At 36.1% G+C, this 25,202-nt stretch overlaps 1 protein-coding gene across 7 annotated transcripts in view; it reads left to right on the top strand.

Annotated features, from left to right (window-relative positions):
• GAS2 (growth arrest specific 2) overlaps nt 1-25,202 on the top strand; it is a 174,292-nt gene that overhangs the window by 119,964 nt on the left and 29,126 nt on the right. The gene's annotated exons all lie outside the window — the stretch shown is intronic.

Raw genomic sequence — 25,202 nt, 5'->3', positions numbered from 1 at the left:
CGTATACCCCAAACAGGTCATAGAAATCAAATAGAATGAGGAAAAGAAGAGAAAACAAATTCCTTTTTTGTCTATGCATTTAGTTTCAAAGGAAGAAAATCCACCTCAATGGGTAATAAAAACAGTATTCTGCCCTGGTTTTCCATATCTCAAGTTTGGGAAATGATTAACCTATAGGTCCTGATAACTTTCAAATTATTGGAACATGACTTTTCAAAAAGTTTGGGTTGTAAACCAGAGTGAGGACAGTCAAAACTCGTTACAACGGCATGGTTAAATGATGACTGCCATTTTTTTACTGGTTTTCTGGGTTAGAATAAAGAAACATGGGCCTGTGCCAATGAATGATTTGGTGGCCTCTATCCATTTTACAATCATCCTAATGAAAAATCTGACTAGATGTCATGAACAATTCTTGACTGTAATTATTGGCTCAATAAGGTAGCATTTCAGGCTGTGATCTGTTTTGTTAATAATCAAGAGAAGTTAATCTCTCAAATTACATTTGCTGCTTTTCCTGAGACCAAGAATTCTTCTTTTCAAAAATAAGAAAGTGAAAAATAAAGCACTGATATACTCCTAGAAATCTGCAATTAATAAGTATGAGTCCTTCTAGCTTATTTTTAGTCATTTCCTAAAGAATAGAGGTTATGATTCTGAGAAGCTATATTGTCTTGTCATTTGAATAAGTTAAAATATTTTCCTTTTTATTTTATTTTGTAGAGCTGAATAATTTGGATGTGTACATCTAATACATCAAATGAACATTCTTAACATACTCAAATCAGTGATGACCCAGTAGAAATTTTTTCCAGTGTAAAGTTTTCTTTTTAATGACCACTTTTGACTGAAAGTTATTTGTACGACAATTTTTTAAGGCTCTACAAGATGTAATTTAAAGAAAAGTTGAATTATAATTAGCCTTCAAAAATAATGTCAATCATTTTGTATTTTAATCTAACATTAGGTCAGTGTTTATTGATCTAACAAAAATGTTCAGGTAATAATTGCTATTTTGCTTTGGAAAGGCAATGAAAGGGATATAATGATATGTTATTATTAGGGGCTTGAGAACCAGTTTAGGAGATTGGCCTCCCTAGAGTAGACAATTGGCCCAGTCATCACTTATTGTTTTTTGTTACAAGGATAACATGTTTATTTTAGCCAACCAGCCTGCTTTTGCCTTAACACATTAGTAAATGGTGATTTAGTAGTACCTCCACAGATGTGTTTAAATTTTACTAAGTTGGCCTTTCTCAACTGAAGCTCAGCCTTCTTGAGACTATTAAGTCCTGAAGCTTAGAATCAAAACATAGGGTTTTATTTATTTAACCAATTATTCTTTTTTATAATGAAAGTGTTGACAAAACACATGATTAATAAATTAGATGTTTTTCCCTCTAATGTAACCTAATATCTTTAGGCAAAAATATATATATTACATACATTTATTTGTATCTGGTCTTCCATATTTAGTCAACTCTCAAAGAATTTGATGTCTATATTTGTGAATAACATAAGTGTATCATATTTAACATTTAAAATATTTTTTGATGTTCCATTTTTCTTTTCAGTAAATAGTTTCCTTTTGGTGAAACCTATGCATGTATTGTTTGTAAAGGAATTGAGACTCACTTTACTGAAGAAAATTTCATCAAATTCCTTAGTGATAGCATTTGACTTTAATATCAGTTACCACAGTAGAACATAATGTGCAGTTTCATGCTTCTATAATTGAAGGAGAGCCTGCAGTAAGAGAACTGACTGTAATGTGGTTATTCACTGATTGGCCCAGCAAGTTATAGCATCATGTTGCTGTGATAGATGTTTTAAAATAGTGTTTTAGTGAATTTTAGTCATTCACTTTTTCTCATTTTGCTCTATCCACATATAATCTGTACTTTTTTTTTTCTTTTTTTGGTGGAAACTTCCCCATTTGGTGGAGAGACCATACCTTTATTTTACATTTGTGTAACCAAAGGGCCCATTCAGTCATTTCCCCCAGCAAAGGGCTAAAGATCTCAGAGGAGCATGACCTTGCCTGTGGAATAACACTTTCCTTTATTGTTCTCCTTCGGTTCTTTTTTTAAACCCTCCTACCTTCTTGTAACCTCATCAGTTTTTTTTTTTGTTTTTTTTTTTTAAACCTCATCAGTTTTGAGTGAAGCAACCATTCTAATTACCTCTTCTCCAAAGCCACAGCCTTAGTTCAGGCCCCATCAGCTTTTCTTTTTTATTTTATTTATTTTATTTTTTATGTACTTAGTGCCACTGAACCATACAGTTACATATGGTTAAACTAGTATGTTTTATATTATGTGACTTTTACCACAATAAAAATTTTTTTTTTTAATTTGTACTATTTTTTTTTTTTTTTTTTTTGCTGAACGTGGGCCTCTCACTGCTGTGGCCTCTCCCATTGCGGAGCACAGGCTCCGGACTCACAGGCCCAGCGGCCATGGCTCACGGGCCCAGACGCTCCGTGGCACGTGGGACCCTCCCGGACCGGGGCACGAACCCGTGTCCCCTGCATCGGCAGGCGGACTCTCAACCACTGCGCCACCAGGGAAGCCCTGACCCATTTTTTTTTAACCTTAATTTTTTAAAAAGAAAGAATCTATTACTGCCTAAATTGCAAAAGAAACTACTTGTCAAAAAAGGAAAATATCCATTAATATATTTTCATTTCAATTCTTATCTTTTGGCTTGTCAGGGGTCCATTTCTACCCTGATGGAGTAAAGGGATTCTACCAAAACTTTTCTTGTATCTGGTTATCCCTAGAGACTTTTTACCTCTCATTCCCTGGAGTTCAGGAATTGAAATTTCACAGGCAGGCCATATGCACCTTTCAACACATATTTTTCCCTATTTCTTTCTCTGCACTGAATGGATGAACTAGAAATGTCTCATTGATGTGTGCGCACTTTGACCAGTACTTTTGGATTTGTGGCAGGGGCTATATTTAATTGATTGTCATTCTGCACTAACACGTTATAAGGAGTTGGCAGTTATTAGTCAAAAAAAACTCAGAGGTATTGATTTTCAAATGATAGTTAGATGGTTGTTGCCGCTAATATCTTAACTTTAAGTTTCTTTGAACACCTGAATTAAGTAGAGAGTGCCTTTGGTCAAATTCTCAGACACACTAGGGGAATGATTGCCTCATGGTATCTGCGTTGCTGTTCTGCGTTTCTTAAGTTTGCATTTTTAACATTGGTGTATTTTAAACTTTGTCCTCTTTGCTAAGGCTTCCAAATATAGTCATATTTACGACATAGTACATAGTAAGTGGATACATTTATGCATATTATTTCATAAAATGAAATATATATGGTATCTTAGCATCTGTCTCCTAGTTTTCTGTCCGTCCTGAGAGCAGCCATGTCTTCCTGTGGTCATAATGAACCTATCCATGCAAAAAAAACAATTTAGGTTCCTTTCAAGCTATTAAGAATGTTGACTTACTTTTAGTTAAAGAGAACACACTAGTTTGCATTTTACCAAGGTTTATATATATATATAAATGGGATTCTACAGTATACACTCTATTTTCTGGCTTTTTTTCACTCAGCATAATTATTTTAAGATTCATCAACGTTGTTGCCTGTGTTAATAATTTATTGTTATTGCTAAGTAGCATTCCATTATATGGATACACTAAAATTTGTCCATGCATTCACTTATATCAATAAGACATTTGGGTGGTTTCCAGTTAGAGATTATTACAAATAGAGCTGCTATGAGCATTTATGTATAAATCTTTGTATGGACATATGCTTTAATTTCTGTTGGGTAAATACCTAGGAATGCAAAGCCTGATTTGTATGGCAGGTTTATTTTTAACATTATAATAAATTGCTTACTGTTTAAAAAAAAATAAAGGGAGCACAATCACCAAAAAACACTGACATAGAAAACACTATCCCTTAGAAAGTCATAAATACATGATTCTATTAATGTCTCTATCTAACACAATTACTCCTGATTTACTCTTCTTAACGTGAGCCAGAGTTAACAATTTTATGTCTAACCAAATTCCAAAGTTTGTTGACAACACCCAATGACTTGCCTTATGTATGGTTTTATGGTTATCATATATATGAACACATTTTCTCATTATGCATTCAAATCAACACAATAACAATACAAAAGAATGAAAAAATTAAGAATGTGTGCAGATTACAGAGAAAGAGTGCAGAAGACATTTCTGCAGATGATATCTTTGCTAAGCATATGTTTTGTCTGTGGATTTCTAGAAACCAATGTATGAATAGATACTTTGCATACATGGCTATCTAATGTTACTTATGTAGATGCATCTATATTCTCATGTAGACATGTTTGTTTATATGCACAGGTCTCCATTTAAAGGTGAAGGAGTAATCTCAATATAAAGAATATATATAATATATTATATATATTATATATAATATAAAGAATCCTTTAGTACAAGGGGAAACCTCCAAGGTTTCTGACAGTGGCTTTTAGGCAAATATGCTAATAATCCCCTGCTAAAGTGGGAATTCTCTTGTTTCTAGTTTATCAAACACAATTTCTCATAGCCAGATTTTTGCCCTGCACCTTGCAATGAACAACACTGCTTTTGAACTATCCGGTGGACAAAGCTAAATGCAGCTAATTTCTAACTGTGTGGTACAGATACAGATTTACTCTCTTCCAAGGTTTAAATATAACAGCTATTTTTCACTGACTTTTGAGTGATGATAAAACCTCCTTGCTGATGTCTGTAGTAACAGAGATTTAGATATTACTATTTAGCCATGCTGTGTATCTTTGAAATGTAAATAGATGAATCTCAGCCTAATGTTATGATTTTGAGGAGGAGAGAAGTAAGAATTTTCCTTTGTTCTTTTGTTCATTCAGTTAGTTGGTATCTACCCGGGCTTCAAGTATTGAGAAGTCACTTGACAATATAAAGCTGAATAAGCTTGTAGGAAGGTTTTCAGAAATATGTGTTAGATGCCATGAAAATGTCTATACTATTTGATTTGTCAACCCCAATGCAACAATGATAATAGTCCATGTAAACAATCTAACAGTAATTTTTAAAAGTGGTTCCCAGAAAAACCTGGGAACTTGTTAGAAATGCAAATTCCTGGGCCTCACCCCAGACCTATTGAATCAGAAGCTCTGAGGGTGGGGTCCAGACACCCGTGTTTTAACAAGCCTTCTAGGTGATTCTGATGCATACTAAAGTTTGAAACCACTAATCTAAAAGAAAGAACTAACTATATGAAGGAAGAGATTTGTTGTATCAATATAACAGCACAATTGGAAATCACTTGCATGTTTGATCATGGAAGAATATAACCATTCAGGTACTAGGAATGATGGTTTTGAAGACTTCTTTGTATCATTGTGAGACAAAAACTGAATATATAATGTTAAGTGGAAAAAAACCCAGGCTTTGAAATTGTGTTTACATATAAAAATACCCGTGTAGAAATGATGTATAATTATGATTAAGACTTGAAGTGAACAGGAATAATTGAAAATGGTTTTTAATTTTCAGAGGTCATTAAATTATGAGTGATTATTTTTTTCTGTTTTGCATTTATTTCTGATGATGAAAAATAACTTTTTAAAAGAAGAGAAGTCAGCAACCTGATACAGTTGCAAATGTGAGAATAAATAAAAGGATTTCTAAAAGCTGTCAGATTAATCAGCTGACTGCTCATTTTTCTGGTCCTTTGCCTAAGCTTCCGATCTTCTGGACAAGGGTAAGGAAGTTCATTGGAGACATGGTGTTGTCTAGACCAGGGAGGGCTTTGCATTTTGTTGTGAACTTGTACCATATTTTTCCTGGGATGAACCTCTTACCTTTCCTATTGTTCTGTACTATTTTATTTCTCCATTTTCAAAATTCACTCAAGTTGTTTTCCGTTAGCACTAGGAAATGTGTAAACATCTTAATAATGTCCCTTCTCTTTGCAGACCCCATGAGTAAGCCATATGCTTAGTTTTCTCTCTGCTAGTCATTAAGGCTTTAATCATTTGATATCTCTTTCCTTTAAGGCTCAATTTTTAGTGACATGCAAATAATCTAATGTTATACAATAAACTGATCTGTGATAATGCATGAAATGGGTGTAAATGGCTCTAATGAGTAGAACATCCATGGGGGTAAGATCTTTACACTTAACACAGTTGCTCTAGTGTTCTGATAGTAGAAGCATGAGAGCAAGCCAGTGGGGTCACATGTTGTGAAGTAGCTGACTTTTTTGGTGCTACTTGCTTTGGGCACTAATATGATGAATAATTTTTTACTTAATTACAATTTACCACTACCCTAATTTTAGCATTGTTCAAAGCGTGTTCCAAGGAATTATAGTTCCAGAAGATGTTCAAAAATATAATTCATAAAGAAGAAGAGTCATAGTAATGGGTTTAAACAGGCTTCTTTAATAACTCTTATTATTGATAATTGACTCAGCCTCTGTCTGAGCAGGTGTGATATATCTCACTTTAACCTCTCATTGCGGTGTGGGAAGCACTGTTGCCATTCCCATTTTACAGCTGAGAAACATAGAGGTTAAGTAACTTCCCAGGTTATAAGGGAATAAGTGAGGAAAGTGAGGTTCAAAAGCCTAACTCCTGAATTTACACTCTTTACCACTAAGCAATACTGATTTATTTATCTGGGATTTCTTGGAGGGTTGAATATACTAATGTGATCTATTAATCACTAGAATGAGATGTATTATGTAGCACTTTCCAAATGTATCTGACTGTAGAAATGGTCCCTCTGCCACCTTTTTTTTTTTTTTCCCCAGAGCATTATCCTGGGCTAGGGGGTCATGAAAACATACTTCGGGAAAGACATTATCAATCAAATCAATTAAAAAATAATTTGGAACATAGAATTATACAGAAATGAAAGTTTTCTCCATTTTCCAGAACTAAAATCCATATATATCAAAGTACTTCTAAGAAATACTGAATTTATACTCAGTTTTACCTATAAGTTCCATTTGGAAATTATGATTCAAGGAAATGACTAGAAAACTTTAAAGGAAAGGCAGCTAAAATTTTAAAAGTATCATTTGTGCCAGGCATTGTAACAGGTGCTTTATATACATTGTCTCACTGAATCCTCTACCACTCAGCTGGGAAAATGTTTTTATCCTTTTGTTACAGGTAAAAAGACAAAGACTTAGGTTAAGATCTCAAGTAAATAGTATGATACACAAAATCTAGATCCTGTCTCCCAAACCCACAACACACTCCATTCCAAGCAGCTTCCCTGTGGAATGTCCATCAGATGCAGATTTTTATTCACAAGGTTAGTTAGTCCTCTAAAAAGGACTTGCGACTTTTTACAATATGTTTAAGGCTCAGCTGTATAGTAGTGTATTCCTTATATCATTTTTACTTTACATATATTCAGAATACAAAGGGCATTACAATTGCATAATCAGTAGTGCTTATGTAATGTAAGGAAAGGAATATAATTTGTTTGCTTGACTGTATTGGGATAGTAATAAAATTATAACAATATTTATTAGGTGTTTACATGTATGTCAGACATTCTTCAAAATGGCTTATATGGCCTATCTAAGAAAATAAGATATATTCTTTTCTGTCTTGATATCTTTTTAGAAGAAGTCAAAAGATAATTTTTTATATTGCCAGTATAGTCTTCTTGAGTCTTCTTACTAATTGTTGATATTTTTAAGTGGATTAATATTATTTTAATAGCAGATTTTCATAGTTGGGTAAAACCATATCAGGTTTCATGCTAACACTCTAAAGGGTCTCGGTATTCTTTTTTCCTTCACATTTTAAGAAATCTGACTACTTAAGAAGCCTAAAGAAAAGGCAATGAATAATTTAATTGGAAGTCAGCAATGGGCTTTGAAATGTTATAGAGTCATTATACTAGTTCTGAATTAAATCATCGCAGATCAATGGAAAAGTCACACACATTGCTGTTGATTCTTTGTAATTACTTCTTTACCATAAAAATTCTTCTGGGTTATATCTGTGTGGTAGAAATCAACTCACTATAACAAGCCAAGCAAGAGAGGTACCAGAGCTCTGTTGCTATAGCAACCCAACCTGGCGATGTCTTCTAGGACTTGCTCTAAGGGAAGGTCCAATGATAGCGAGTAATATTACTTTCTTTTCTGTTCTTATGACACATATTGATTTACTGTGAATAAAAAGTAGCATGGTTCAAATTGCATACCTTTCCTGGTAATGAAAAATGGGCTCTTGTGTAAAAATGCAAAGGAGTTTTAAACTAGTAGCAGGGAGTAAAACTTTCATTTATCTTAGTGGAAACATTGCACAAACAGCCATTACTCAGCAGTTGAATGTTAAAAATTCACTTTTTTTGAATAACAAGGATATAAATATTTCATCTAATTTAGCAATTTATGGGAGCAGTGATTATGATTTCAAAACTATCTAATGGCTTATATTAATTTCTAGGAAAACATATGGCTATGTTTGCCTCTGATATATGTAAAATCTCAAAACATTTATAAGTGTTCTAATCCATGATGAGAGAAACATGGCTGTTACTAGCACATGAATATTTCCAGACTTAGTACCTTTCTTTGCCCAGCTGCCTCAAAACTGAACACTAATTCAGGAAAAGCAAGCATATTCAAAATTTTAAATATATTCAAACTCTTTAAATTCAGATTTCTTTTTAATAATATCTTTGCTCTATTAAAGACACTCATTTCTCTGTAATTTATTCATGTTCAATAAGGCTGGTCTAATAGGATATAATTTACACTTTGGTAACACATCTCTCAAAGGACTTTGCAAATGTTAATGTCTTCTTAACCTCTTCTTTCGGAGAAAGGCATATATCTTGGATGAGTGCAAAATAAACAAAGTGATCAACCACCGCTGTAAAAAAAAATCAGCTGATGGTATGTTGCCCTTCTGAGATTTATTCCTTGAGAATGAAAACCTTTAAACATAGAAAACTTTATACCAGACTTTGTCTAAGATTACACCCAACACTACATTTGACACCAAATTTGAAAGCAAGAAAAAATGCAATTTGATATCTCTTACAAGAATGGAAAGAGTGGTGTATCTGGGCCATTTTCCATATTCCTATTTAAGTTAGGGAATTCACTTATTCTCTTCCCGTTGAATTGTTAGGAAGTACATCAAGTGTGAAGAACAATAAATAAATGAGAGCTCAAAACCAAAAATCCTTTTTCCCCGAGAATTTACCATTATTAGCCACTTAGCAATGAGTAGATTTTTTAAATTTTGTGTCTTCCTTTTACCTGAACTGATAAGCATTTTTATTCATCTCCAATTGAATTAGCAAGGTTTAGCATGCCTTTAAGTTGTACAATACATGTGTGACTCTATTCCACCTTGAATCATTTTCTTTTGCCAGTACACTGCCTCTGGAATAAATGGACAATTTTTTTTCACTAGCCACAAATCAAAATTATTTAAACTTACGGAAGCATTGAAAAATTAAATGGCTTCATTGAGGAAATGCACAGGTCCTCTGATCTGTGTTCCCAATTTCTGCATTGCTATACCCTTCCTGACATTAAGATAAATTTGTTGCATATATATACATTTTTTTTTTTTTTTTTTTTTTTTTTTTTTTTGCGGCACGCGGGCCTCCCACTGCTGTGGCCTCTCCCGCGTTGGAGCACAGGCCCCGGAAGCGCAGACTCAGTGGCCATGGCTCACGGACCCAGCCGCTCGGCGGCATGTGGGATTCTCCCGGACCGGGGCACGAACGCACGAACCCGTGTCCCCTGCATCGGCAGGCGGAGTCCCAACCACTGCGCTACCAGGGAAGCCCACATCTATATGCATCTTATATAGTGGTATATGTATGTGTGTGTAGGTACACATGCGCGTGTGTGTAGTGAAAAAGCACAATTTAGGGAGTTAAATAAGTCCAATGATTTGGCATTTTTTATTTTAAAAGAGATCTCAGGTTGATTTTTCTGTACCAGAGATTTGAATTCCTTATCAAGAAGTTTGTGAGAAAAATTAATCTTTTATTTTGTCTACATTTCTTTACATATACGATTTAACACTCATGGATTGTTTTCTGTGTGTCAGGTGCTTTTCTAAGTACTTTCCTTGGATTCTTTTATTTAGCCCTCACAACTCTTTGAGATAGGTGCAATTATTATCTCCATTTTAACAATAAGGAAACCAGTATTAGGAAGTTAATTACTTGCCAAATGTCACGCAGCTGTAGGAGTCAAAACCTTTCTTTGAATTCAGTATATCTGATTTCACAGCCCATGATCTTAACTATATGCTATTCATTCTAGTCATGTGGCGTGTGGTGTTGTGTGTATTGCTGTTCAGCGTTTCAACATCCACTAATGATTGACCTGTACTTAATGTGCAGCTCCTAATTTGCTTCTTCCTTTGCTGATGTGGTTTGGTAAAACATGGAATTTAATAGCCAGTCCCTGTTAGAGAGACAGAAGAGAGTACCCAGGAAACAGTCTTATAAAACAATAGCAAACCATCCCCCCACAAACAATTCAGAAAAACCAGGATAGCTTTCACATTGTTCAACATAGTTATTGATTTTTTTTTCATATATTGACCATACTTGAAAAATCTTCCCAAAGCAACAATTTATTTGATGAATGAACAAACTAAGGAATATTCTCAATTTACTGCAATTATATATTTCCATTTCCAGTTTGCTTTTATGTTATTAAGATTAAATCCCCTTAATTTGATTATATATGAAAGGATTTTCTGAACATACTGTGGTGGAGTAGGGAGGTGAAATTGCCTTTTGTACCTTTTAATATTTTTATTAAAGGGATTAAATTAGACTTATGACGAAGTATGAACTGAAAATTTTTGGCATGGCAATTAATGCTTTTGAATCAAGTTTCCTAAAAATAAGTTTTGAGTAATTTTTAAATAACATTTTTTCCTTATCGTGTTACTTGATGGAGGTTAGAGTATTTCTTACTTTTATATGGTTTGTAAAGTACACTTACTTATACATTATGTCATTTTTTTATCACTACTCTTTAAAAAAATCAGTGTGATTGTTAATCTACATATCTTATTGATGAGGAAACTGCAGATAATAGAGATTTAAGAACTTTCCCAAGGTAATCCAGCTAGTAAGTGGTTGATCCAGGATTAAATCATATTATAATTTTTATATACTAAATTCCATATATTTAAAATGTCACACAATAAAATTTCCCTTTGAAGTTTTAATTTTTATAAATTTTAGCATAACTGAAAACCCTTTGTTGTTCCTTATGTTTTTGATTTAAGAATCATTTGCCTTGTGTTACATAATAATATGAAATTGTAAAGTTTATAAGATCTTTCTTTCTTCCTTTTGTAGTCTTCCCAACAAGAACATTTCTTGGTTTACATGTTCTATGCTGGTATAAATGTGAATGATTTTTTAATGATTGAAATCTGAATGATTTTTTGCAAAAGGGAAAGAAATGGAACAATTATACACAAAGGGTATTGTGTTCTTGAATTATTGATGAGTCTTCCAGCAGCCAGAGAACAAACCTGGGAAATGTCTGTCATTATAAATTGTATGTAATCCTTCCAAGGGCTCAAGTTGCATAAACAGGATTCAGCCAGATTCATTAAGAAACATACTTTGCAACTGTGGCCATCTTGAGTTTGTACTGAATGTAGTCAAGCATGGTAGCAATTTTGTCATTACAACATTGACTATAATAAATTAGAGCTCATTTATTTAGTGGTATCTTTTTCATAAAATCAATGAGTTAAATTTCTGCAGACTTGGTCATGTTAGACCTTGCTTTGTCTTTATCTTCTAATACTTGACATTTTGAATTTCAGTTCCTCAGTAAAAACATGGAATCTTGGTTCTGGACCCAGCAGGTGCCTTCACCACCTAACTGCCAAGACTTTTATTTCAGGAATCTTACTGATTCACGTCAACTTTTCATTCGCTGGAATGGTGTGTTCCGCTCTTATTAGTATTAACATTTTCATCTGAAGCTTGGTTGTATGTTGTTTAGGATATATTCTGCCATTTCCTGCCATCTTGTTAGAAGCATACTAAGATCTTGAGGAAATCGTTGTGTAGGTTTTGGGAGGAACAAAGTATAAGAATTTGGGTTTAATATTGGCCTTAGGATATATACTCAATAGAATATATACTCAGTTTGCTTTACTATAATGAAAATCCTGATGTTACCAAAAAAGTTTTAAATCACAGTGAGTTATTTAGAGATATTTGCCCTGTTTCTCTAAAAGGAACATCAGCAAGAAATCACTCTTCTTCTAGCTGCAGCTTTCTCTTATATTCATTTCCTTTTACATACTAGCTTCTCTTGCCAACTTCTAAGTCTCCTGCACTATACTCACAACTTGTTCTTCCAGAGCTCTTGGCTATTATGGAGAAATGCCTTCTCTCTAGTCCAGAGGTTTTATAACCTAACTTGTAATACAGCTACATTTTAGGGCACTATAAACTCCATGGAAAAATTATAATTATTTGAGCTATCACCATGTAAAGGGCTTTCTCATTCTCTCTCTTTCTTTTAAACTAGCTCTATAATTTTTGGGGGGTCAATTTCACAGAAACTGACACCTTAGTTAACAGTCTTTAACTTTTACTCTAAACATGGTCACTTGTATTTTTCTTGAAATCCAGCCTCATAGAACATGTGGGGCAGAGATGATTGGATAGTCTCTCTGAGGCCTCATTTGAAGGCAGGTAAAGGGAAGACCTGGGATTTCAAATTCACTTCTAACTTTGGCATTAGGCATAACGTCTCCAAGGATCCCATTCCCTAACTGCAACACCCAGACAAATAGTAACACATTAATTTGTCATCATCCACCAGTGTGTTAGCCATGATAATGTCACCCTGTCTAGGACTCTTTAGATAATCATGGTCTTTAGAAGTCCTGGGCTAATAGAAAAATTATGGAAAGTCGTATGGCACACAGAACCTTAGGAGTTTTATTAGCCTGTCTACCTAAGGCTAAGGTAGGCTTCAGCCTTGCACAGAGAGGAACTTTGGACCAAAATGTATATGTCAAAAAATCCCTCTCCCATGGTGATGTTTACAAAATGTCTTTCTACCTTCTTCTAAGTTCCCTAACAATCTACAACCAACATGACAAGGAGCCAAAGTGTTCTCAGAAGCCAAGAGCGGAGTGTGTCTCATATCCAACCTTGGAAAGCTCATCTATCTCCTGTATTTACTCAACGTCTTATAACAAAGAGAAATCCTCCAATGAGCACTGAAAGAATTCCAAAGAAGCCTGGGTTTTTAAACTGACATCCTGGCACCAAGGATTGAGTAAGGTCTTTCTTCATGTACAGCATCCATAGAACTGGTGGATAACACAATTATATATATCAGCTAGAGGAAAGGTAAAGATGAAATATTCTAAGGATAAAATTGAAGATAGCCTTGAATAATAAGTTACAGACATAATACTATCTGATCATGGGAAGGGAAATGAATGTTTCCCAAGGATAACTTTACTTTGGAACCCTGACGCTTAAGCTGAGAATCTGGGACCTGTCCTTCAATTCTGACTGAAGGACTTTCAACCAATGACCTTTCAGATAAACTAGGCATCTCGCTGTGAGTATGTGACCATTGTGAGATTAGAACACTGCATAAATACCTTTTTAATTACAACAGAAGGAAATGGTAGTGTACCCACGTGTCACAATTTTCTGAGTGGAAATACAATGGTAAGGCCTTGAATAAAAGCAATAGACCAAGTAAGTGGGGAAGTAAGATCAAGATGGCAGGATATTCCCCTAAAACAGGAAGTTTCGTACAGAAAATAAACACTTCATTTACTTAACAATTTTCTCTACAGTTTCATGAAACATTCTCTAGAGCCTGGTATATTTCACTTGTGGAATCGAGACACAGACTTGATGTTATTTTGGGGGAAAAATTATTTCCTTACATGTATCTCTTATTGTTATAGTAAGAACTCAGAAAGGAACAAGAGACCAAAGGACCCCAGAAAATGGATAGTTCTAAACATTTATGTTTTAAAATGTGAATGACTAACACAGTCTACAATTCTCAGACTATGTATGCTTTAGTTATCACTTAATGTAGATAATTAGGCAATAAAATTTCCCTTGACTATAGGATATGAAGAAATATAGGAATAGTCATTATAACTTGAAAGTAAAGGTTTTCTTGAATCTCATCACAAAAGATCACAGTTTGCATTTTCAGGTAACGTTCGTGTTCCTTTCTGCAGTGGAGATGGAGAACATTTTATGAACTTCATATCTTCTTGTTTCAGTAGGGTCTTCATGGTTGTGACTATGTCTCCACAGCCAAAGCAAAGCAGACGTTTAAGGTAATTACTTAGATAATTTAAGTAATGATTTAGTAATTTAAAACCTTGGGGGAAAACCTCTCCACTTTGCTTTCACTGTGGAGCCTTGGCCTCCCATCAAATGAGGGAAGTTGGGCATCCAAAAGTGAATCTTTTTCCAGTTTTTTATTCTGGTATTAAAATGCTGCTTCTCCTTTAGTGTTCCTGTAGCAGTTTGTAAAAATGGCAATCTGGAGCTTATTGTGGATAGGTGGCAGGCAGTAACCTAGTGATTTTTGTCTTTTCTTAGTGTAATTCCCATACTCCAGTGTGTTCCTTCATTGAGCTTATTATTTAAATTATTTGAAAGTATAAACCTGAGTTTAGCTTCTGTATGCAATATCATTTTAGCCTTTACTTTAAAACATTTAAAAGAATACACTTGTGGAATAAAAATGAAACACCATATAATTTCAGAATATTTAATTCTGAAATTATAATTTCATTCTACTCCCATAGCACAAATTGCCCTGTGTGGTTTAACACATGGAACCCCACGGACCTTTGCCAAATTTCTGCTCCTGACACCATATCTAACCTCCAGATATATCAGTAGTACTTTAAATTAACACGTGTGATTTATTACTTCAGTATAAGAAAAGTTACAGGGGATAGGAATGGGATAGGACTCGAATTTGAGGCCCTGAGGTTTCCAGTGTAGACAGAAACATTAGCTCATTTTTAGTTTTTAAGTATTAATAATTATGATCTAGAAAGAATAGCTTACTTGAGTAAGTCTTGTCTATTTCACATAAACAAATAACTGTTAGAAAAGATCCATTTTGTCAATTCTTCTTTAAACAGGATGAATATATCTTGAAACTACTTTATGAGAACTAGTTTAGATTTCAGAAAAAGTGTTGTTGAATGCATCTACTTATCTGTAATTTATTTCTGCACTCATTCACCAAATGCACGAGTATGAGGCATGTGCAAAGAACTTTTAGAAATTTCAAGGATATAGTTCCTCTGTAAGCTGTGTTTCCTTATAAAGATCATGCGTAATTATATAAATAATTGGTCACACACTACTGATAATTCTGACAATGAAGTATAACTTAACCGGTTATCCACATTAGTAATTGACAAGCAGGAGAAGGAGATGAGTTCCCTTAGAAGCACTTCTAAAATCTCCTCACTGAACCTGAAAATGTTATAGAACAACAGAGCACATGACTGTGTTGGGTGGCAGAAAAACACCACACAGAACTTTCCTTGGACCTGTTGAAAGTCGTTGCATAATGACCTGTGAAGCAACTTACTGCTAAATGAACGTGAAACCTAAATCCGTTGCTCTGATCTGACTACGACAGCCTTGACCCCCATCGATCACCAAAATTGACTGAACCACTCTTCCTAGCTGGGTGTGAAGTTTCCCTTTTGACTTTTCAGATGTCACTTGGTTAAAGAGGAAGATGTTGCCTGACAGGTTTTCTTTGTTCAAAGAACATGAATGTCTGTGTTCTTTTCACGACTTAAAATTGCCACACCTCTCTTTGCTTTTCTCGTTTTTAAAAAATTTTTCATACATGTCTTTTAAAAGGGCATGGGTATTGAACTAGAAAGTCAGGAATATAGTTATCTGATAACCCTCATCACAGTGCTTCACATTTTAGGGTGGATCTCTATATTTGAAGTTGGTATGATTTCAGTAGGCATCGTGGATTTTATAGGGGAGGTTTGCAATGGAGCTGGCAGGCTAGTTCTTTTGCAGGCAGTTAACATCTCCTTTGGGAAGGCTAAAAACGGTGCAGAATTCTCTTCTCTCCTTTTCTTTACCTTCCCTTTTTCCCCTAAGAAGATGAGTAGAGGAAGAGAGCATACTTTGCTAAGTTTTGGGGGTGGGATCCCCATTCTGGTCTCTTGGTTTTCTTTCAAATACAGACATAGAATGACAACAGGGACATTGTCTTAATTGAAGTGAAATGCACTAAAATCAGACTTGCTTCCTGGAGGCATTTCTCAGAGACCCTATGATGCCCAAAGCAAGAGTTTGGAGCTGAGCTTTATCATTTGGTGGGTACAGCCCCTCTTGGGAGTTACCTCTCCTTTCACCCGTGAACGCAGGAGGTTCTGGAAGAACAGTAAGAGCTTCCTAGGCTGTGACGAGCACAGTTTAGAAAGCTTTGCTGTACATTGGACCTGCAGGCTGAAATACCAGAGGCCAGCTGAGGCCAAGCCCCTAGTCCTTCCTCCTCCTGGGGGCTGCAGTCTGCTGCTTGTTGTCTCACTTTGCTCTCACACTATTCCCTGTAGGAATCTCAGCCCTGTGGCCCCTCCAACTTTTGCCAGGGAGGCTTGCCAAGCTATCTTCCTTCCCGAGTCTCATCACCCAGTTCTGCTCCCAGTTTTCAGTTCTCCCTGCCTCCTTCAAACCCCTTTCCACAGGTGGGACTTATGCTCTAGTCATCTTTGCTCCTTATACCCAATGCCACACCTCAACCTTAGTTTCTGAAATCTACACCAGCTTCGGATCTGGCCAGGTCTGTATAGGCCTAGAGTTGGGTGCCTGCTTTGGGATTTGTTTGGTTCTCTCTGAAGCAAGATTACCTCTTCTGCCTACTGTTGTTGGCACTTCTGAGATCAATTTTCTTCACTCCCAAGATACCACTTTTTGACCCTCTACCCACAGCAGGTTATAAGAAAGGTGGCAAGCATCATTTTAACCACTTAGATTACAGCAATATCCACATAACCAGAAGCTAGTGAGGGAGCTGTTGATGTACTTAAAATGCCTCCACGCAGTGTTTGCTGCCCGGACGTGTCCAGTTAAAAACATTAACACTCCATTTTTATTTTACATGCAACTTCATATTGTTATCTGCAAGCCTACTTACTCTGTTACAAGTACGTCTCCAGGATAACAGGTGTTTTCTCATATTACTATAGGCATTGGAGCTTTTTATTACAAGTGGCTTGCCTTCATCTGTGTTCTGTCTTTGATTTCCTTAAAGTGAAAGGCTTTCAAAACAAGTCTTATGTCCTTGATTAGAATACATTTAGTGTGTCATTTTAAACAGAGCACTTTTTCCATATTTTAATAGAACAATCTCTGTGGTTTTGTTTTTTTTTAAATAGCAAAGCATTTAAAGATTTATCCAAGAGATGCATAGTTAAATTGCTTGGGAGAGCTGGGAGAGTACTTAAAGCTGTACTTAGTACATTGATATGAAGAATTTAGATCATGTTGGGGGAGACATCACAGTTAAGTTAGAGCTCTACCTTTCATTAGTCTTTTCAGGTAAAACATTTTTGGGGGTTAGATTTGGGGGTGGAATTCCAAATAAAGTGTTACCTATCATGGGGTTTTTCTATTAATGTGGGCTTCAGGAATCAGGAAGAGCTATCAGGAGAAAGAATAATCTGAAATGAGACTAAAATAATAAGTCTAGGTTAGCCAAAAAAGAGTAGAAAGGAGAGTGTTTCAATCAGAATCAGAAAAGAAACAGCATACACAAAGGCTCAGAAGCGCCAGAGAAAAAGGGATAGGGAAAAAGATAGAAAGGGAGGAATGGGGGCCAGAGATAGAATGAGACATTATCAAAACTCTTAGAAGTGCAGCCTTCAGAGCAGAGGACAAGGGAGGGAGTGGGTGGAGAGAGGCTTGTAGCAAAGGGGAGACAGGCAGGCAGACGCACAGAGCTAACTCATGAACCATGAGTTCATGAGTATTATGTATTATGTCCATAATATTGTATTATGAGAGCTTTAGCTCCTGAAGGCAGTGTGGAGATAAGAATTTTTTGAAGGGGAGAGATGTGAGTAGACTACATTTTAAATTGCTAAGGCTATAGAGTGGAGAATGGATTGAAATGATGTAAAATTGGAGGAATGCTGTCCACCCATATTGCCTTGAGGAGTGTATGGGTCATGATAGGGGCAGCTCAACCTGGAGACCTATCTGATAAAACTTCCAGATGTAATACATATTCTGATCTACTGGGCAAGGCTCTCTATCTTGGTGTATAGGTTATTTAACGTTGAGACACTGTTACGTTCATCTTTGTCCCTTAAATAGAGTATCGAAAAATCGACATGCTGGTGTTGACTTGTTCTGACACATCTGCCTGGCATAGAGGAATTGGCTGGGTTTCAATAGGTCAGACTTTGCACTTGTTAATAAGGAGTTTCTTTGGTGAGAATGTTGCATAGAATAAAATTGTAAGTTACTCCTAGAAACTAGAAGAGAATGATGGGAAGTGGTGTTTTTATATTTTACAACTGTTGTGTGTGTGTGTGTGTTTTTCTTAAAACCTCTGGGTAATATCAATTGACAAGAGTCAAATAAATTAATTAAAAGGCACAGGCTGGTGCTCCTATCAACAAGTTTTTAGAAATGTGTTACCCTAAACTCTTATTCTCCAAATATTACCCAGATTCTCAGCTCCAGGCCTGCCTGGTGATTTGGTACATGTTTTGTTTAGCATAGCAGGGCTATGAAAAATACAGTGCTCTGCTCCCAGTAAGCCCAGCAGTGAGGCCAAGACATTTTCTATAAAACTGTTTCTTGGGCCAAGAATCCTCCCCAGAGTATTCTTTGGCCATTTAAAAATTTCTTTACATGAGTTCATTACATATATACCCAGAAAGCAGTGATTCCAGATGTGCAGCTGAGTTCAGAGCTTTGGGTCCATGTTAACACAATTTACACTCCTCCTGTTAAGTCCCCAAGAGTGGTCAGCAACAGGAATGAAGCATCTATTATGTCCCAGGTACAAATGTCATGGTCAAAGCAGTAAACAAAAAAGTCTCTTTTCAAGTTCTGAGAGTGAGGAGACAGACAAGAGATTCATAGGCCAAGGGTAAGATAGGAAAAAGCCAGATATAAATATTTTAGGCTTTGTGGGCCATACGGTTTCAGTCACAACTACTCAACCTTGTTGTGTTAGCACAAGTGCAGCCTTAGGCAATATGTAATGAGTAAACATGACTGTGTTCCAATAAAGTTTTATTTATAAAAGTAGAATGAGGGTCATATTTGTTTTATGGGCTATATTTTGGCAGCCCCTGACATAGGTCAATAAATAAATTAGCTGTTCTCATGTACTAGTAAGAAATGGAACAGAATAGGATAATGTGGAAGAGATATATGGGGTGTAGCTGCTTTGGCTACAGTGGATGCAAGACCTCTTTGTGATTGCGTTAAATCAATGTCCAAGCGATTAAAGAGCAAGTTGTCAATATCATCTACTTTTCTTTCTCTTAAAAACATACGTGAAGGTAGTAAAGTTAAATTGCAGATTACATATTTATAGGAGGTAGAGACTGTATAGAGCAGGTTGACATGTACATGGACTCAAAAATAACTGTACTGTTGTTGAAGAGAATTTCAGGTATCTTCTTGTCATGCCCCAGCCTTCATTAATTCATACTTCCTTCGAATTTCCATGACATTTATTAACTGACGATACTCACATAGTATTGAGAAGAAGTGATATTGGTCAGTATGTCTTTTGTATATGCTGCCTTTTGTGTGTGCTGCCCAGAAGTGTATGGACCCTGTTTTATACTAATTTCTATCCTAGTATAGAATAGGATAGAAATAGTTATCTATCCTATAGGTAGATAGCTATAGGTACCTATCCTATAGTGTGTTTTGGTGTCCTTACATTGTTGACACACCATAACTGTGGGTTATCATTTCATGAGGATCAGAAAAGTTAAAAAAAAGAATGCAGCTAGAATTCCAACAAGAAATGGCTCAGACTGAGAATTTGCTTTCACAATGTATCAGTGATGGTAAAATACTCACAGAAGAAAAAGGAGAGGTACACTTTGAATCTCAAGTTCGTCTCTGATAAAATCTGTAGGGTCAGTTGTTTTATGTGTAGTAGTTGTTAAATCCTGAGCCATAAAACAAATCAGAGAGTGTACGTTTATCAGTAATACAATGTGACATTTGGCTCACTTGGTTAAAGCATGTGGAGTAATCTGTTAGACAAGAGGCATTACTTCTTGTGTGTAAGGAGATGAATAGGAATCATGGCCTCATACCTCAAAGACCCAGTTGGAAAGGGACTCGAGGTTTAATCATACAGGTAAGATAAAATAAGACAAAATAAAAGCTGCCATAAGACAGAGCATGATTTCAACCACAGATTCAGTAATTCACTGGACAAAAATTTGCTGCATACCTACAATGAGCTGGGCACTGTTCTAGGTACTGATGAATTTAGAGACATGAACATTGGAGTTATCTGGAAAACTTTCCAAGAGAAGGTGGAAATTCTCCAGTGTCTTGAGAAATAAATGTAATTTGAATGTGGCGAGACATTTTTTGGAGAATAATAGGGTAAGTGTGGTTGAAGAATAGGAAGAACTCAAGAGATGTTTGAATAGTGAGTGGGCCAGTTTAGCTGGAGATCATGTAGAGAGTTTAAGGAGAGGATAATGTGAGAAAGGTAGGTTGGGGGCAGCTGTGAAGGGCCTTGAATGTAAGCCAAAAAATTTACATTTTAACCTGATGGCAACAGACAACAACTGGAGATGCTGATCAATAGCATGATAAAATTGAAGTTTAAGGCAATTAATCTGGGAGAGACACATATAGAATTATAGACAGGAGCAGGAAGAAACTAAAGGCAATTCAACTAATTAGGAGGCTATTCCAATTGTTCATAGGATATGACTATTAATTAAAATGGTGGCAGAAAGAGTAGAAAGAAAAAGGATGGACAATGTAAATAGTAGTTTGAAAGTAGATTTGATTGGATATTAATAGAATAGAGGGAAAAGGCAAAGAAGAGACTAGAATTTTGAAAATGAAGATTTTCTTAAGATACATTATTTTTTCCCAAAAAATTTAAGAGAAGAAACATTGATAGCTTAAAAGAGTCCCTGAGGTCAAGTGATTCTGCCGTCAACTTGCTATATAACCTTGATCAAGTTATTTCAAATCTTTGTGAGTTATCTGTAATGAGAATTATGATAATATTCATTTTAAAGGACTGACCATTGTTTCACTCATTCACCAGATACTCTACAAAGTTTTTTCTACCTCCTGAAAATAGAGTAGTGAGTAAGGCAAGGTCACTGCCTTTAAGGAGTAACTTTCTAGAAGAGACAGATGCATTTTAAGTAAGCACATATAACAAGGCAATTTGGAGGTTGGTAAATGTTAGAAGGAAACATGTGATGTAACATAAAGCAGGAGAGGTTATTTTAGGAAAAGCTCTAAGAGATGGCCTCTCCTAGGAGGTGATATCGGAAGTGAGACTTAGATGTTGAGAAGCAGCCAGGCTTGAGGAATTCAGGGAAAACAGTTTAGAGGTGACAGGAGGAACAAGAGCAAAGCTTGGCTTATTTGAGAAGCAGGGTAGCAAATTTTTTACCTTATATTTGAACAATTCTGGGAAAATGGGGCCACTCTAGGAGCGCTATCTACAATGGTAGTGGTTGGCTGTTAGTCTGTGGGTGGACATTACAGCAGATTTCAAAGGGATACCTGCCCTCTAGTGTGCCCCATGGATCATTTTAATCCTTGTAATAGGCTTTCCCCAACTCTTCTCAGTACCATGGAGAAAAGGATGTATGCACACATTGGTTCAGTGAAATGCATTAATATTTTCTTACGTAGGAAACAAAAAATTCTGAGAGGCCAGCTTCTGTCAAAGAAGAGAGTTCCATTTGTTTATTTATTTTTGCAAATGAGAAGGACTGGAAACAGAGGGAAACAAACAGTGTTCTGTTGAGGGATGACTTGCATGTTTCAGTTTGGTCTGTTCATTCTTATATAAACTAGGGCAAAACAATGACCCCATTAAGTGTTATCTTTGCTTACTTCAGTGTTTTTCCTTTTGGGGAAAAAAATCAAATACTAGAATCAGGAAATACTTTGATTGGTGTGGGTTTACATTCTATCATCTCCTCACCCACGAGAAAATTCTGAAAAACAGGCCCTAGAATTTTGTTCTTTATGAACTGTAGTCATTTTTTTTCATTGTTCGGTCCATTCTCATAGTTTAGAAGGTGACAGAGAGACAAAAAGGAATAGAGTGAGAGGTTTTCGACCTTGACTCCCTCTACACTTAATCTGGTGTCTCCCTTGTTCTGCTCGAACTATATTGACTTCTCCTCTTTCAACACACTATGTTGTTTCCTGCTCAAAGGCCTTTGGAAATACTGTTCCTTTTCCTGGAATGCACCTCCACTCACTGCCCATTGCCTAACATCTCATTTTTAAGTTGTCACTCCTAATGTTTCATCCTCCAACAAACCTTCCTTCCGCACATTGGGCCCCTGATAGATTAGGTTTCTCTGTTAAGAGGTACTGATCCTAGACACCTTATAACTTCTTCTTCTTTCACTATTAAGGAGCTTAGGGGTGTGACTTGTGTTGGAGTTGCTCACTGATTCTCTCAGTACAACATACTCTCCAGTACTTGGTCTTGCATATGAAAGTTGCCTAATAAATATTTGTCAAATGTATTGCACTAAAATAAACAAATATTAAGGCATAACGCAGGATTTTTGAAAGTTGAGGGACTCTGGAAACAAAGCTGTGGAAAAGTAACATCATAAGTTGGCTGTGAGTGACAGAAACGAGAAAAACATCAGTGACTTAAAGAATATAGATGTTTATTTCTCCATCATGAAAGTCCAGCGCTGGTTTCATGACTCTGCTCCTCAAAGTTCTCAGAGACTCGGTTGCTCCAGCTCAACACTCTACCATCACTAGTGGTGGGCCTCAGACACATGGTCCAGGGTGGCTCTGTGTCCCAGGCAGAAACATGGAGGGAAGGATGAAGAAGGAACACTTAAGGAGAGTTCCTGATTCACTTGATTGTTCTACTTACATCTCATTGGCTATAACTTAGATATGTGGCCATATCTACCTGCATGGGAGACTAGGAAAGTAGCCTTTATTCTAGTCAGCTGTGTGCCCAACTAAGCTTTCTGCTGCTCTGGAGGAAAATACGAGGGTCTAGGGATCCACCATGTCTTTCCCAGGAGGTCAGGGTACACATCACAGAGATCAGGCATATCTGAGTGACCACTTAGCAGATCATCCTGTGCCCTTGGATTTAAGGCTTTGATTCTATAATTTGTAACAAAAATTAAATGCATAAGAGTTACTTATTACTGTTACTAAAATGATCTGTTCTTTTGAATAGTGGTTTTTGTGTTTGCTTTGTTATTTTGGGGGAATCCATACAGGAGACTAACGATGAGGATGATTGTAATAAGGAGTAGCATGCTTTTCTCATGAAATGTATTGACTTGTAAGCGGTCTGATTCTAACTTAAAGTCAAAATTAAATTCAATCAGCCATAGAAGTCTTTAACTTTCAATAAGTATGGTAAAGGAGAGTAAGTGTGATTTAGAAATAAAGGAAAAAATAGTCACAGCATCTTATATTTATTTAATGCTTGACTATTTACCAAGCACTTTGAATTAAGGGCATATGACCTTATAACAAATAGCCCTCAAGACTAGTGAGATTTATAGATGAGAACCTGAGAAATTAACAGACCGGAGTCGGACAATTTATAAGTGATGGAGTCGAGATGGAACCATGTTCATGTGATATTAAGTTCAAGTTCTTCTTCCTGTCCCCCAAAGCATGTCAAAACCTAGTGAGTGAACATGTGGAAGTATGGATAAGAAAAGATGCATCTCCTAAATGCCCTGTCGGTAAAGCCTGCAATAGAAGAGGAGAACATTACAATATTTATATGCGTAGCTGATATTCTTCAATCCTAGTTCTTAAAGAAGTTTCATACGGAACCTTCCATGGCCAGGGCTTTTAACTACTTAATTACTGCAGCAAGCAGTGCACGGTGGCAGGGCATACTGTCCTTTGACAAACAAGGGACAGCACACACACACACTAAAGACATGCTGTGGTCTACACTCTGGTTTCACTGAGCAACCAAGAGCCGATTTCTTTGTATTCTGACTTATTCTCTGAGCTAGGGAGGTCTCGCACAAGGCCTTTCAGAGCTAGACTTTATGGAGAGCCATATGAAATGAAATTCAAGGGTATTATGGCTGTTCTCACAGGATAGCTATTTCCCGACACGTGTCCCCGCCTCTGCTGTTGTAGCAGGTCATGTCTGAGTGCAGCTGCCACTGGCCTGATTCAGAATTTTTCACTCACACCTTTAATTAAAATTTCTAGCAAGCCCCATCTATCATTTCTCTTTTGTAATTTTTCTCCCTCAGAGGGAAAAGCTCTTGCGGATTTATAGTGCTTTTGTTGCTACAGGAAGAGATTTGTAACCCTTTAGCAACTCATAGATTTTCATTGGTAACCTTAATGGAAATCAAATCACAATGCTGGTCTGTGCTTTTAGCCAAAATTGTGTGAGTAAACTCCTTGAGGTTTATCATTTAATTCAGTGTAACACAAAGTCCAAAAGTGTAAAATCAGCAGGAATTATTTTTAATATTTTGTAACAAAGTAGTTCTCAGCTTGAGATATCTAGATTCCCTGTGTCTGGTACTTGCAGAAATGGGGCTTCATAGGCTAATTTTAGTATCTCAAAAAGCAAAGTGGAACTTGTACCTTCATCAAAGGCAAGGGTGCATGAGCTCACCAAAACATTAGGCTTTAGGTCAAATCAGTATAATAATCGTTTCTTTATACTAATCAATGGCTGTTCTACATAGCATTTTCGTTTGTTTTTGATTAGTTTAAATGGGGACTAAGTTATTTCTTAATGAATAATTTTTGCAGACAAATTCCCTCAGCATGATATGTAAAAAGAATGCAGATTTTAGTGTAAAATATAAGATGGAGACCTGATACTGTTTGGTCACTTTGAGTGAATCAGGCAACTACGGTGAGAATGAATTTTCTCAACTATGCAAAGGGGATTAGTGATATCTATGACAGAGT

This window comes from Globicephala melas, chromosome 8 (assembly GCF_963455315.2).
Source record: "Globicephala melas chromosome 8, mGloMel1.2, whole genome shotgun sequence".
Taxonomy (NCBI): Eukaryota; Metazoa; Chordata; class Mammalia; order Artiodactyla; family Delphinidae; genus Globicephala; species Globicephala melas.
The sequence above is the reverse complement of the archived record's forward strand: the minus strand, read 5'-3'. Positions and strand labels throughout refer to the sequence as shown.